Source organism: Cebus imitator, unplaced genomic scaffold, assembly GCF_001604975.1.
Source record: "Cebus imitator isolate Cc_AM_T3 unplaced genomic scaffold, Cebus_imitator-1.0 Scaffold53, whole genome shotgun sequence".
NCBI lineage: Eukaryota > Metazoa > Chordata > Mammalia > Primates > Cebidae > Cebus > Cebus imitator.
In genome coordinates this window covers 1,700,111-1,709,506 of record NW_016107368.1, presented here as the reverse complement: position 1 = coordinate 1,709,506, position 9,396 = coordinate 1,700,111, and positions in this window count along the sequence as shown.

Genomic DNA, 9,396 nt, shown 5'->3' with positions numbered 1-9,396 from the left:
TCAAGTGATCTGCCTGCCTTGGCCTCCCAAGGTGCTGGGATTACAGGCATGAGTCGCCACCAGTGTTTTAAATGAAGTGTTTCAGTTTAGCTGATGGCAGCAAATAGATGCTGAAATTTAAATATAAGTAACATGAACAACTCAATTCTATTTTATTTTTCAAATAAAAAGATCTGTCCATTTGCAAAGAGCTTGGAGTGTTCTAATTAAAATTAGATTAAATTAGAATTGATATTCAGAGACATCAGGGTATCGTCTGCTTGGAAAGCTGTCCTCCCAACAAATGAGAGGACTATAAATGGTTAGAAGTCTGACGTGCTGGATTTAAAAATATCTTTATGGAGTATGTTTTATTGATTTTTTGGCATACAGACTGGGTGATTCTGGGTGTCTGTGTGTGGGATCAAAAAGTATATGAATTGAACTGTTTTTAAACCAGTAATTCTCTGTGCCTTATTCCTTTCTTCCCTTTCTTCCTTCTCTGCCCATATTTCCTTCCTTCTTCCTTTCTTTCTTTACTTTTCCAGAAGAGTTTAAACTCTGAAGAAGTTTAACTTTGGGTTGACAAGGGCAAGCCTCGGGTTAAAGAACTGATTAAAAACTTGGGCATGAGGCGTGGGTCTCAACATGTTGCTTAAAAACAAAAAGCCCAACTTCCAAAGATGTGCATGGTGTTGATTGTGGCAGGGTGTATGAGAAGGTAGGGCCCAGGCTTTTCTTTGGCTAATGACTCATTTAAAAACTCATTTGCCCCCTAAAACACTTATTCCAAAATTGGAATTTTTAAATTAAATGCCATTTAAAACTTCAGAAAGGCATTAAAATCCTGATAATTGAAACAGATGATATGTCAATTCACCTTTTAAATTCAAAGAATATAATTCAGAGTAAATCATAAAATTAGGGAAGGATTTGGATTTCTTTGCTAACACTAAAATTTAGCTATTGCATAAATGTGAACTATAATTGTAAACACTGGAGTATTTTACAAACTGGTTCTATTGGAATCCATGTAGTCTGGAAACTGTATGATTCTGTAAAAAAGTTTCCACTTGAACTTTCTGGCAATAGTTGAAGGTAAAATAATCTGATACACTTTCCTGTCAATAAAAAATTAATCATCATATAATTGGACATATTTACTTATGTTTTTGGTTTTTCTTTCTTTTTTCTTTTTTTTCTTATCTTTTTTTTTTGAGATGGAGTCTTGCTCTGTTACCCAGGCTGGAGTGCAATAGTGTAATCTCGGCTCACTGCAACCTCCACCTCCTGGGTTCCATTGATTCTCCTGCCTCAGCCTCCTGAGTAGCTGGGATTATAGGTGTGCACCACCATGCCTGGCTATTTTTTGTATTTTTTAGTAGAGATGGGGTTTCCTCATATTGGCCAGGCTGGTCTTAAATTCCTGACATCCTGATCTGCCTACCTTGGCCTCCCAAAGTGCTGGAATTATAGGCCTGAGCTCCAGCGCCTGGCCTGTTTTTTTTTTTTTTTTTTTTTTTTTTTTGTGGGGTTTTTTTTTTTTTTTTTTTTTTTTTTTTTTTGAGGTGGAGTCTTGCTCTGTTGCCCAGGCTAGAGTGCGGTGGCACCATCTTGGCTCACTGTAACCTCTGCTTCCCGGGTTCAAGCGATTCTCCTGCCTCAGCCTCCTGAGTAGCTGACACTACAGGTGCTTATGTATTTTTCTTTTTTTCTTTTTTCTTTTTCTTTTTCTTTTTTTTTTTGAGACGGAGTTTCGCTCTTGTTACCCAGGTGGAGTGCAATGGCGCGATCTCGGCTCACTGCAACCTCCGCCTCCTGGGTTCAGGCAATTCTCCTGCCTCAGCCTCCTGAGTCGCTGGGATTACCGGCACGCGCCACCATGCCCAGCTAATTTTTTGTATTTTTAGTAGAGACGGGGTTTCACCATGTTGACCAGGATGGTCTCGATCTCTTGACCTCGTGATCCACCCGCCTCGGCCTCCCACAGTGCTGGGATTACAGGCTTGAGCCACCGCGCCCGGCCTATGTATTTTTTATTTAAACTCTATTGAAGTATATCTGGTTGTATTTTTATGACATTCTCATTTGGCTTTGGGAAGTTTGAATTTTCTATAGAGTTAAGGTAGTTGGTAGTTGTGTTTTCCAAAGACTTCTGAGAATTTGGAAATCTATACTCTGGTCTGTAATGAAAATAAGGACAACAATAATATATATATGAAGCAAAGTCGCAATTTTTATTCATAAAAGAGTTCAGGCAAAAATCTTAAGACACTGAATTTATAGCTACTGTTCTTGGCTAATCGTAGAGAATCTGATCCTCCAGTGAGACAACGAATCAAGATTTTCAGAGAAAAATCAAAATGGTTCTCCCAATTTGTAGTTTCTTGACCCGGAACCAGTCAAAGTTCGGGAGGGGAGTGTTGAATATTATAAACGGAGGGAGAGCTTATAGCTCATAAAAAGGAGCAACATAAATTAAACATCTTGGAAGATAAGAACAGAATTAAAAAGAAAAAGAAAAAATCTCCTAAACCTGTGAAAATAACATGGGTTTGCTAGATTAAATGTCAGGGACAGAATTGGCTAATTCAGCCAGAAATCATGTGTGCCAATCTGGGTTATACCCATGTATTAAACCATTGTAGATGGGGAAATGCAACCATCATGCAGAATGTTGGCAGCTGCGCTGCTGGAGGTCCCTCTATCACCTCGGTGGGCGGATCCCCTGTTTCCTGGTGGCTGCCAGGCACCCCCTCTAGAGCCTTGGTCTGTCAGCTGTTCTGATGCCAGAGCTCTCAAACTGCAAGCAAAGGAGAACAGATGAGCCAAAGCTCTGTACAGAGCCAAAGAGTCAGAGATTATGAATGAGTTTAGAGCAAAGAGATTTTTAGCAAATCCTTAGCGGAATGCCATCTAAAAATACACAAGTAGGATGTATTAGGAGAATTGAGCTTTATTTGATAACTGGAAGATTTGCATTAATGTTGTAATATTATTTTAGAATGATTTTTTTTCCAGACAAATAAGTAATTGTTTATTTTGTTAGAAATCTAGGCTTCTTGGCATAAGAGAAGAGGAATTACAATTGTAGAATCAAGAATTTGAGTAGGTGATGAATATCCTAATTACACCGATTCAATCTTTACCAGTTAGGTGAAGGTATTAAATTATCACATGTACCCTGAAAATGTGTGCATCTATGACTTATCAATTAAAAAAAAAACACAGAATGGTACTGATGTTTCAAACCAGGCAAAACATACCTTAATGGAATTCATAAAACTAAAATGTCTAAAGAAAAACACCATATCCCATCAATATGTATAATTATTATGTGTCAGCTAAGCATAAAAGAAAAGAAAGCAAAAAAAGAATTTAAGTAGGAATACTTTATTGTTAGAACTGGACTGAAAAAAATCAAGATCAATTCAAACTATTAAAAGAACAAAAGTAATAAATTAGAAATACATCTCCTTTGTCTCTCTGTCTATTGAAATGCCCAGGGGCCCTGTCACCTCACAACGCACTTTGGTACCCACAGTCTGGTCTCTAATACTCTTCTCACCAAAAGCATCTTGGGAGGAATGGCATATTCCATACTTTAAGCTGGAAGTTCAAGGAAAACCTAAGCACTGAACAACAGGGCCAGAAATCAAGAAAGCTTGAATGAATTAGTAGAGTCAAGAGGACATAGGAGCCCATCTAAAAGGGTCCTGCTGGCCAAAGTTGGGGCCACTTGAGTGTCAGAAGTAGAGTATCGGCTGAAGCCAATGGGCTTCAGGGTAGATTGGAAAAGCCATGAGTCCAAGATGATACATAAAAAGAGCAAAAGATTATGAGTAGTGTAAGAGAAAGTGGAGAAAGAGAGAGAGGATTTGCTGAGTCATTTACGTGTTGGTGTTACTGAATCGTCTGTGGGGCAGAAGGGAGAGTCTGGCTTATGTGATACCAGCATTTGTATCTGAGGTTTTTATCCAAAAGTCCTGCATCCCCTCTCAAGCCTTTGGAGTGAGAAGGAGGGCTTGGGGAGGCCTCTGGCACTGTGGCTTTTAAAAATATTAAGCCATTCTCTCCTACATGAGCTCTCTTGGAGAGGTGTCCACTCTTCTGTGCAGGACAGGCAGGAGAGGGAGGGATTCCTGCCAAAGCCACTGATAAACAAATTCCTCTTGTCACTGAGGGAAGATGTTGCCACTTTGGAAATGGGCTTGTCCACTCTGTTGGAAGGCTGGGATGTCCTGTGGCTGGGGCCTATATCTTGCTCAATAGCGTCTGAGACACGAATGGAAGACATCTGCTCAAGATGGTACAATGAGCACACATCAAACTCTGTACACACACACTCTGTCTTTCTCTCTCTCTACCAAGAACGAACAGTAAACCTACAGGGTAAGCTGGTGAAGAGTAGCCCAGTGGTAGAAGGAGCTGGGTATACACAGGTTGGCTTTAAAACTCATGTGAGAATGGGGATGAACATGCCCAAGCTTGGCAGGAGACCTGACCCATGCTCCCTGCAAGCAGCTGGGGCTGAACACGCTCCAGAAATGTGCTGCTTGCTCATGGCACCTTGACCTCCTGGGTGCAAGTGATTTTTCCTGCCTCAGCCTTCCCGTAGTTGGGACTACAGGCATGTGCCACTGTGTCAGCTAAATTTTGTATTTCTTGTAGAGACAGGGTTTTGCCATGTTGCCCAGGCTGGTCTTGAACTACTGAGCTCAGGTGACCCACCCTCAGTCTCCCAAAGTGCTGGGATTATAGGCATGAGCCATGGCACCCAGCCCACTTTGAACTCTTGAAAGAGATAAAGCATCTCTTGTCTCTAGCAAGGGGCTTTCTTGCTTCAGGGAGGGGTCAGCTTCTCTTTTTTTTCTTCTCGTCCTTTACCTGCTGCCATTGTGTACCCATCTGGGATTGGAGTTCAAGAATGGGAGAGGAGGATTATAAATCGTTCTACTATAAGGACACATGCACATAAATGTTCATTGCAGCACTGTTTACAATAGCAAAGACCTGGAACCAACTCAAATGCCCATTGATGATAGACTAGACAGGGAAAATGTGGCACATATACACCATGGAATATTATGCAGCCATAAAAAACGATGAGTTCGTGTCCTTTGTAGTGACATGGATGAACTTGGAAACCATCATTCTCAGCAAACTGACACAAGAACAGAAAATCAAACACTGCATGTTCTCACACATAGGCGGGTGTTGAACAATGAGAACACATGGACACAGGGAGGGGAGCATCACACACTGAGGTCTGTCAGGGGCAAATAGGGGAGGGACAGCGGGAGGTGGGGAGTTGGGGAGAGATAGCATGGGGAGAAACGCCAGATATAGGTGATGGGGAGGAAGGCAGCAAATCACACTGCCCTGTGTGTGCCTATGCAAAAATCTTGCATGTTCTTCAAATGTACCCCAAAACCTAAAATGCAATTAAAAAAAAGAATGGGAGAGAGATTGCAGCACTGTTCACTACAGCCAAGATTCAGAAGCAACCTGAGTGTCCATCAGTGGACAAATGGATAAAGAAAATGCGGTACATATACACAATGGAGTACTATTCAACCATAAAAATGAATGAGATCCTGTCATTTGCAATGACATGGATGGAACTGGAGGTCATTAAGTGAAAGAAGCCAGGCACAGAAGACAAACTTCGCATGTTCTCATTTGTCTGTGGGACTAAAAATTAAAACAATTGAAGTCATGGAGATAGTAGAAGGATGGATACAAGAGACTGAGGAGGGCAGTGAGGAAAAGTGGGGATGCTTAATGGGTACAAAAATAGAGTTAAATCGAATTCATAAGATCTAGTATGTGACAGCACAATGAAGCGGCTAAAAGTCAACGATAATTCATTGAATATTTTAAAATAACAAGAAGAGTATAATTGGAATGTTCATGACACAAAGAAATGATACATGCTTGAGGTGATGGAAACCCCACTGACCTGATGTTATTATTACATGTTGTATGCCTGTATCAAAACATCTCGTGTCCCCATAAATATACATACCTACTATGTATCTATACAAATTACAAATTAAAAGAAAAAAGAAGGGAAGAGGGGAACTGGGCTCAGGAAGGTCTTACTTGATTGGAACAGTTGAAGGCTGGTTTTGGCTCTCTGGGCCCAGTTGAGGCTTAAAGCTGATTCTTTCTCCTCTGGGCACTTTTGTGTGTTCTTTGTAGGCATCCCTGCTGAAACTCAGACTGTCAGTCCCATGATGTAGGCAATACATTGTTTTTAAGCTTTTTTCCTTAGCCTCTGGGTTTCCCAGATGCTGCTTTCCACTCTGCATCTTCAGGCTGTTTGGCTTCCTCAAAGTGAGCCAGGCTCCCACCTTCTTTCCACCTGCTCAATTCCACCCTTTCCCTGGGCGATGTGGCTCAGAGTGCTCCAACAGCTCTCTCCAAAGACATCCTCTTCAAATGTCCTTGGAAATGTCCAACTCAATCCTTTCCACATCCTTTCAAAAGATGGCAGGCATGATTTTAAAATATTACTTTTAATCTATGTGTGGCGGTGCACATCTGTAATTCCAGCACTTTGGGAAGCCGAGGCGGATGGATGGCTTGAGCTCACAAATTTGAGACCAGCCTGGGCAACATGGAACCTCATTTCTACAAAAAATACAAAAATTAGCCAGGTGTGGTGACGTTCGTCTATAGTGCTAGTTACTTGGGTGACTGAGTGGGGAGAATCACCTGAGCCTGGGAAGTTGAGGCTGCAATGAGCTGTGATCACACCACTGCACTCCAGCCTGGTAGATAGAGTGAGACCCTGTCTCAAAAAAAAAAAAAAAATCAGTTTTAAGATTAACATTATGTTATGTTACATATTGAAGAGGTAAGCAGGGAACACTATCCTTGCAATGAGAGCAGGAGATTATTAAACAAAAATAGGCAGTCATGAAATATATTGCTATTGGAAATAAAAACAACTGCAGCAGGCAGGCTAGGCAACAGGTGGGAATAACTGGTGAAAAATTAGGTGAAAGATTAAGTGAATTAAAATATAGAAATGCTGGGTACATTGGCTCCTGTCTGTAATCGGCTCCCAGTGCTTTGGAAGGCCAAAAGTTTGAGACCAGCCTGAGCAACATAGTGACACCCCATCTCTTAAAAAAAATTAGCTGGATGATGACATGTTCCTGTAGTCCCAGCTACTTGGGAGGCTAAAGTGGGAGGATTTGCTTGGCCCAGGAGTTCAAAGTTGCAATGAGCTATGATTGTACCACAGAACTTCAGCCTGGGTGTTTCAAAAAAAAAAAAAAAAAAAAAAAAAAAAAAAAAAAAAAAAAAAAAAAAAAAAAAAAAAAAAAAAAAAAAAAAGATATAAAAAATGTACATGTAACATAGCACCAAAAGATGAAGAAATGGAAAATATGAATAAGAAGTTGAGAGCCATGGGAGATAGATTGAGAGATTCTGACACGCATCCAAGAAGAGCTTCTGAATAAGAAAAATAGAACAGGGGAGTGGAAATGTTTGCAGAGCTAATGACTGAAAATTTCCATAATCAAAATAAAATTCCAGATCAGGAAAGTGCACCGATTTTGTTGGGGTAAAGTAAGTAAAGAAACAAAATACCCAAGTAATCCCTTCTGGACACTACCACGGCTCAAAGGGAACAGAAAAAAACAAAACATCCAGCCTCAGTGTGAACCCACGTCACACCTGATCACATTCCCAGCAAAGGGAACACCTGGCTCTGGGCGTCTCCCGCCTAGGGCAGGAGCCTAGACAACACGTGACTGGAGTCTGCAAATTTCTACTACTTCCTTCTTTCTCCATTAAGGCTTTATTAAGCAGAGTTTTTCTTCCATTAAATTAAAAAATAATAAAAAGAAAGCAAGAAAAGACTTCTGCTGCTTCTGTCCTCAGGCAGCTTCGGAAGATCGCGACACTTGTTATTTAGGGCTCAGACATGGCACAGCACACGGCAGGCACCTATTTCAGGATTTCCCAAGCACTGGAATCTGGCTTCATGACTGGGGCCCTGCTGACTCCAGTCTTCTAGAAAAGGTAATGATGGGGCAGGGTGACAAGTATGGGGACAGCAGTGCCTCGTCTCCTGGGGCACACTCTACTTGCTGTTCGGTGGCACAGCTTTCACAGGCTATGATTGCAAGAAGAGGGGAAATAAGGTGCGGCTAATCTCCTAACCTCTAATACTTTTTTTTTTTTTTCTTGAGACAGGGACTTGATTTGTCAAGGGTCTTGATCTGTCGGGCTACAGGCTGAAGTATAGTGGCTCAATCATGGCTCACCTCAGTCTTGATCTCCGGGCTCAGTCTCCCGGTAGCTGGGACTACAGGTGTGCACCACCACGCCTGGCTAATTTTTAACTTTATTGTAGAGACGGGATCTCATTATATTATGCAGGCCGGTCTCAAATTCCTTGGCTCAATCAATCCTCCTGCCTTAGCCTTCCAAAGTGCTGGGATTACAGATGTGAGCCATTTCACCCAGCCTTAACCTCTAATCTTTAGACTAATTAAATTCATTTCTGAAGAAATACATGTTTATTGTAAAAACAAATTAAGCAACTTGGAAAGATGTGAAACCAAAAGCTTCTCCCTTCTTTCTCTTGGTCTTATGCCCTGGGTGTGAACTCTGCTAATATTTGCTTTGTCTTCCTCACATCCTCTGGTATAAGATGTGAGGTTTCACCAATCACGGTTCCCATCCCATACTCCCATTTCTCTGGATTCCTCCTCCAATCACCATTTGGGGAAGTAGATGCAAGTTGTCCATTGTTTAGGGAAGCCGTCACAGTGCAATCAGTGAAGAAATATGCCAAATTCTTGAGTTTTAAGGTAAGAGTTCTCAACTCAGATATAAGATACAAAAAATTGAGCAAATAGTATATTGGTGCAATCAGTTTTTTCCCACTCTTCCCAATCCCAGATTAGATAAAGATGAGTTGAGGGAAGAGGTGAAATGGGGAGGAAGTAATGAGAAAAGCAGTCATGGTCTCCAAGAAGGGATATCCCTGTGTCCTCCTCTGGGGGTTAGATGTAAAGATGTATGGGAGAGTATTACGAATTCTCCAGATAAAGTTGGGGGACGCAGGTGCGGAAGTGTCAGTGACAGACTTCCACTTGGAGGTCTGGGGAGCAGACACCTCTCCCTGAGACTGAGATGTGAGGTATATCTCTAAGCCTGGGAGCCAGGCTAAGAAAAAAAGAACAATTGTTAATTAAGCTTAAATGTAAAATGCCTGAATCTACCCAGAAATGACCATGACTAACTTTCTGCCATTATGAGGATTGGAGATTCCAAATAAAGGTAAAATTGTATAATGGAACAATAAAAAAAGTAATATTCCGTACACTCTACGCTGCTTGGAAAATTTGTATATTTATATATTTTGTATATCTACACTTTTGATTCCTCTAT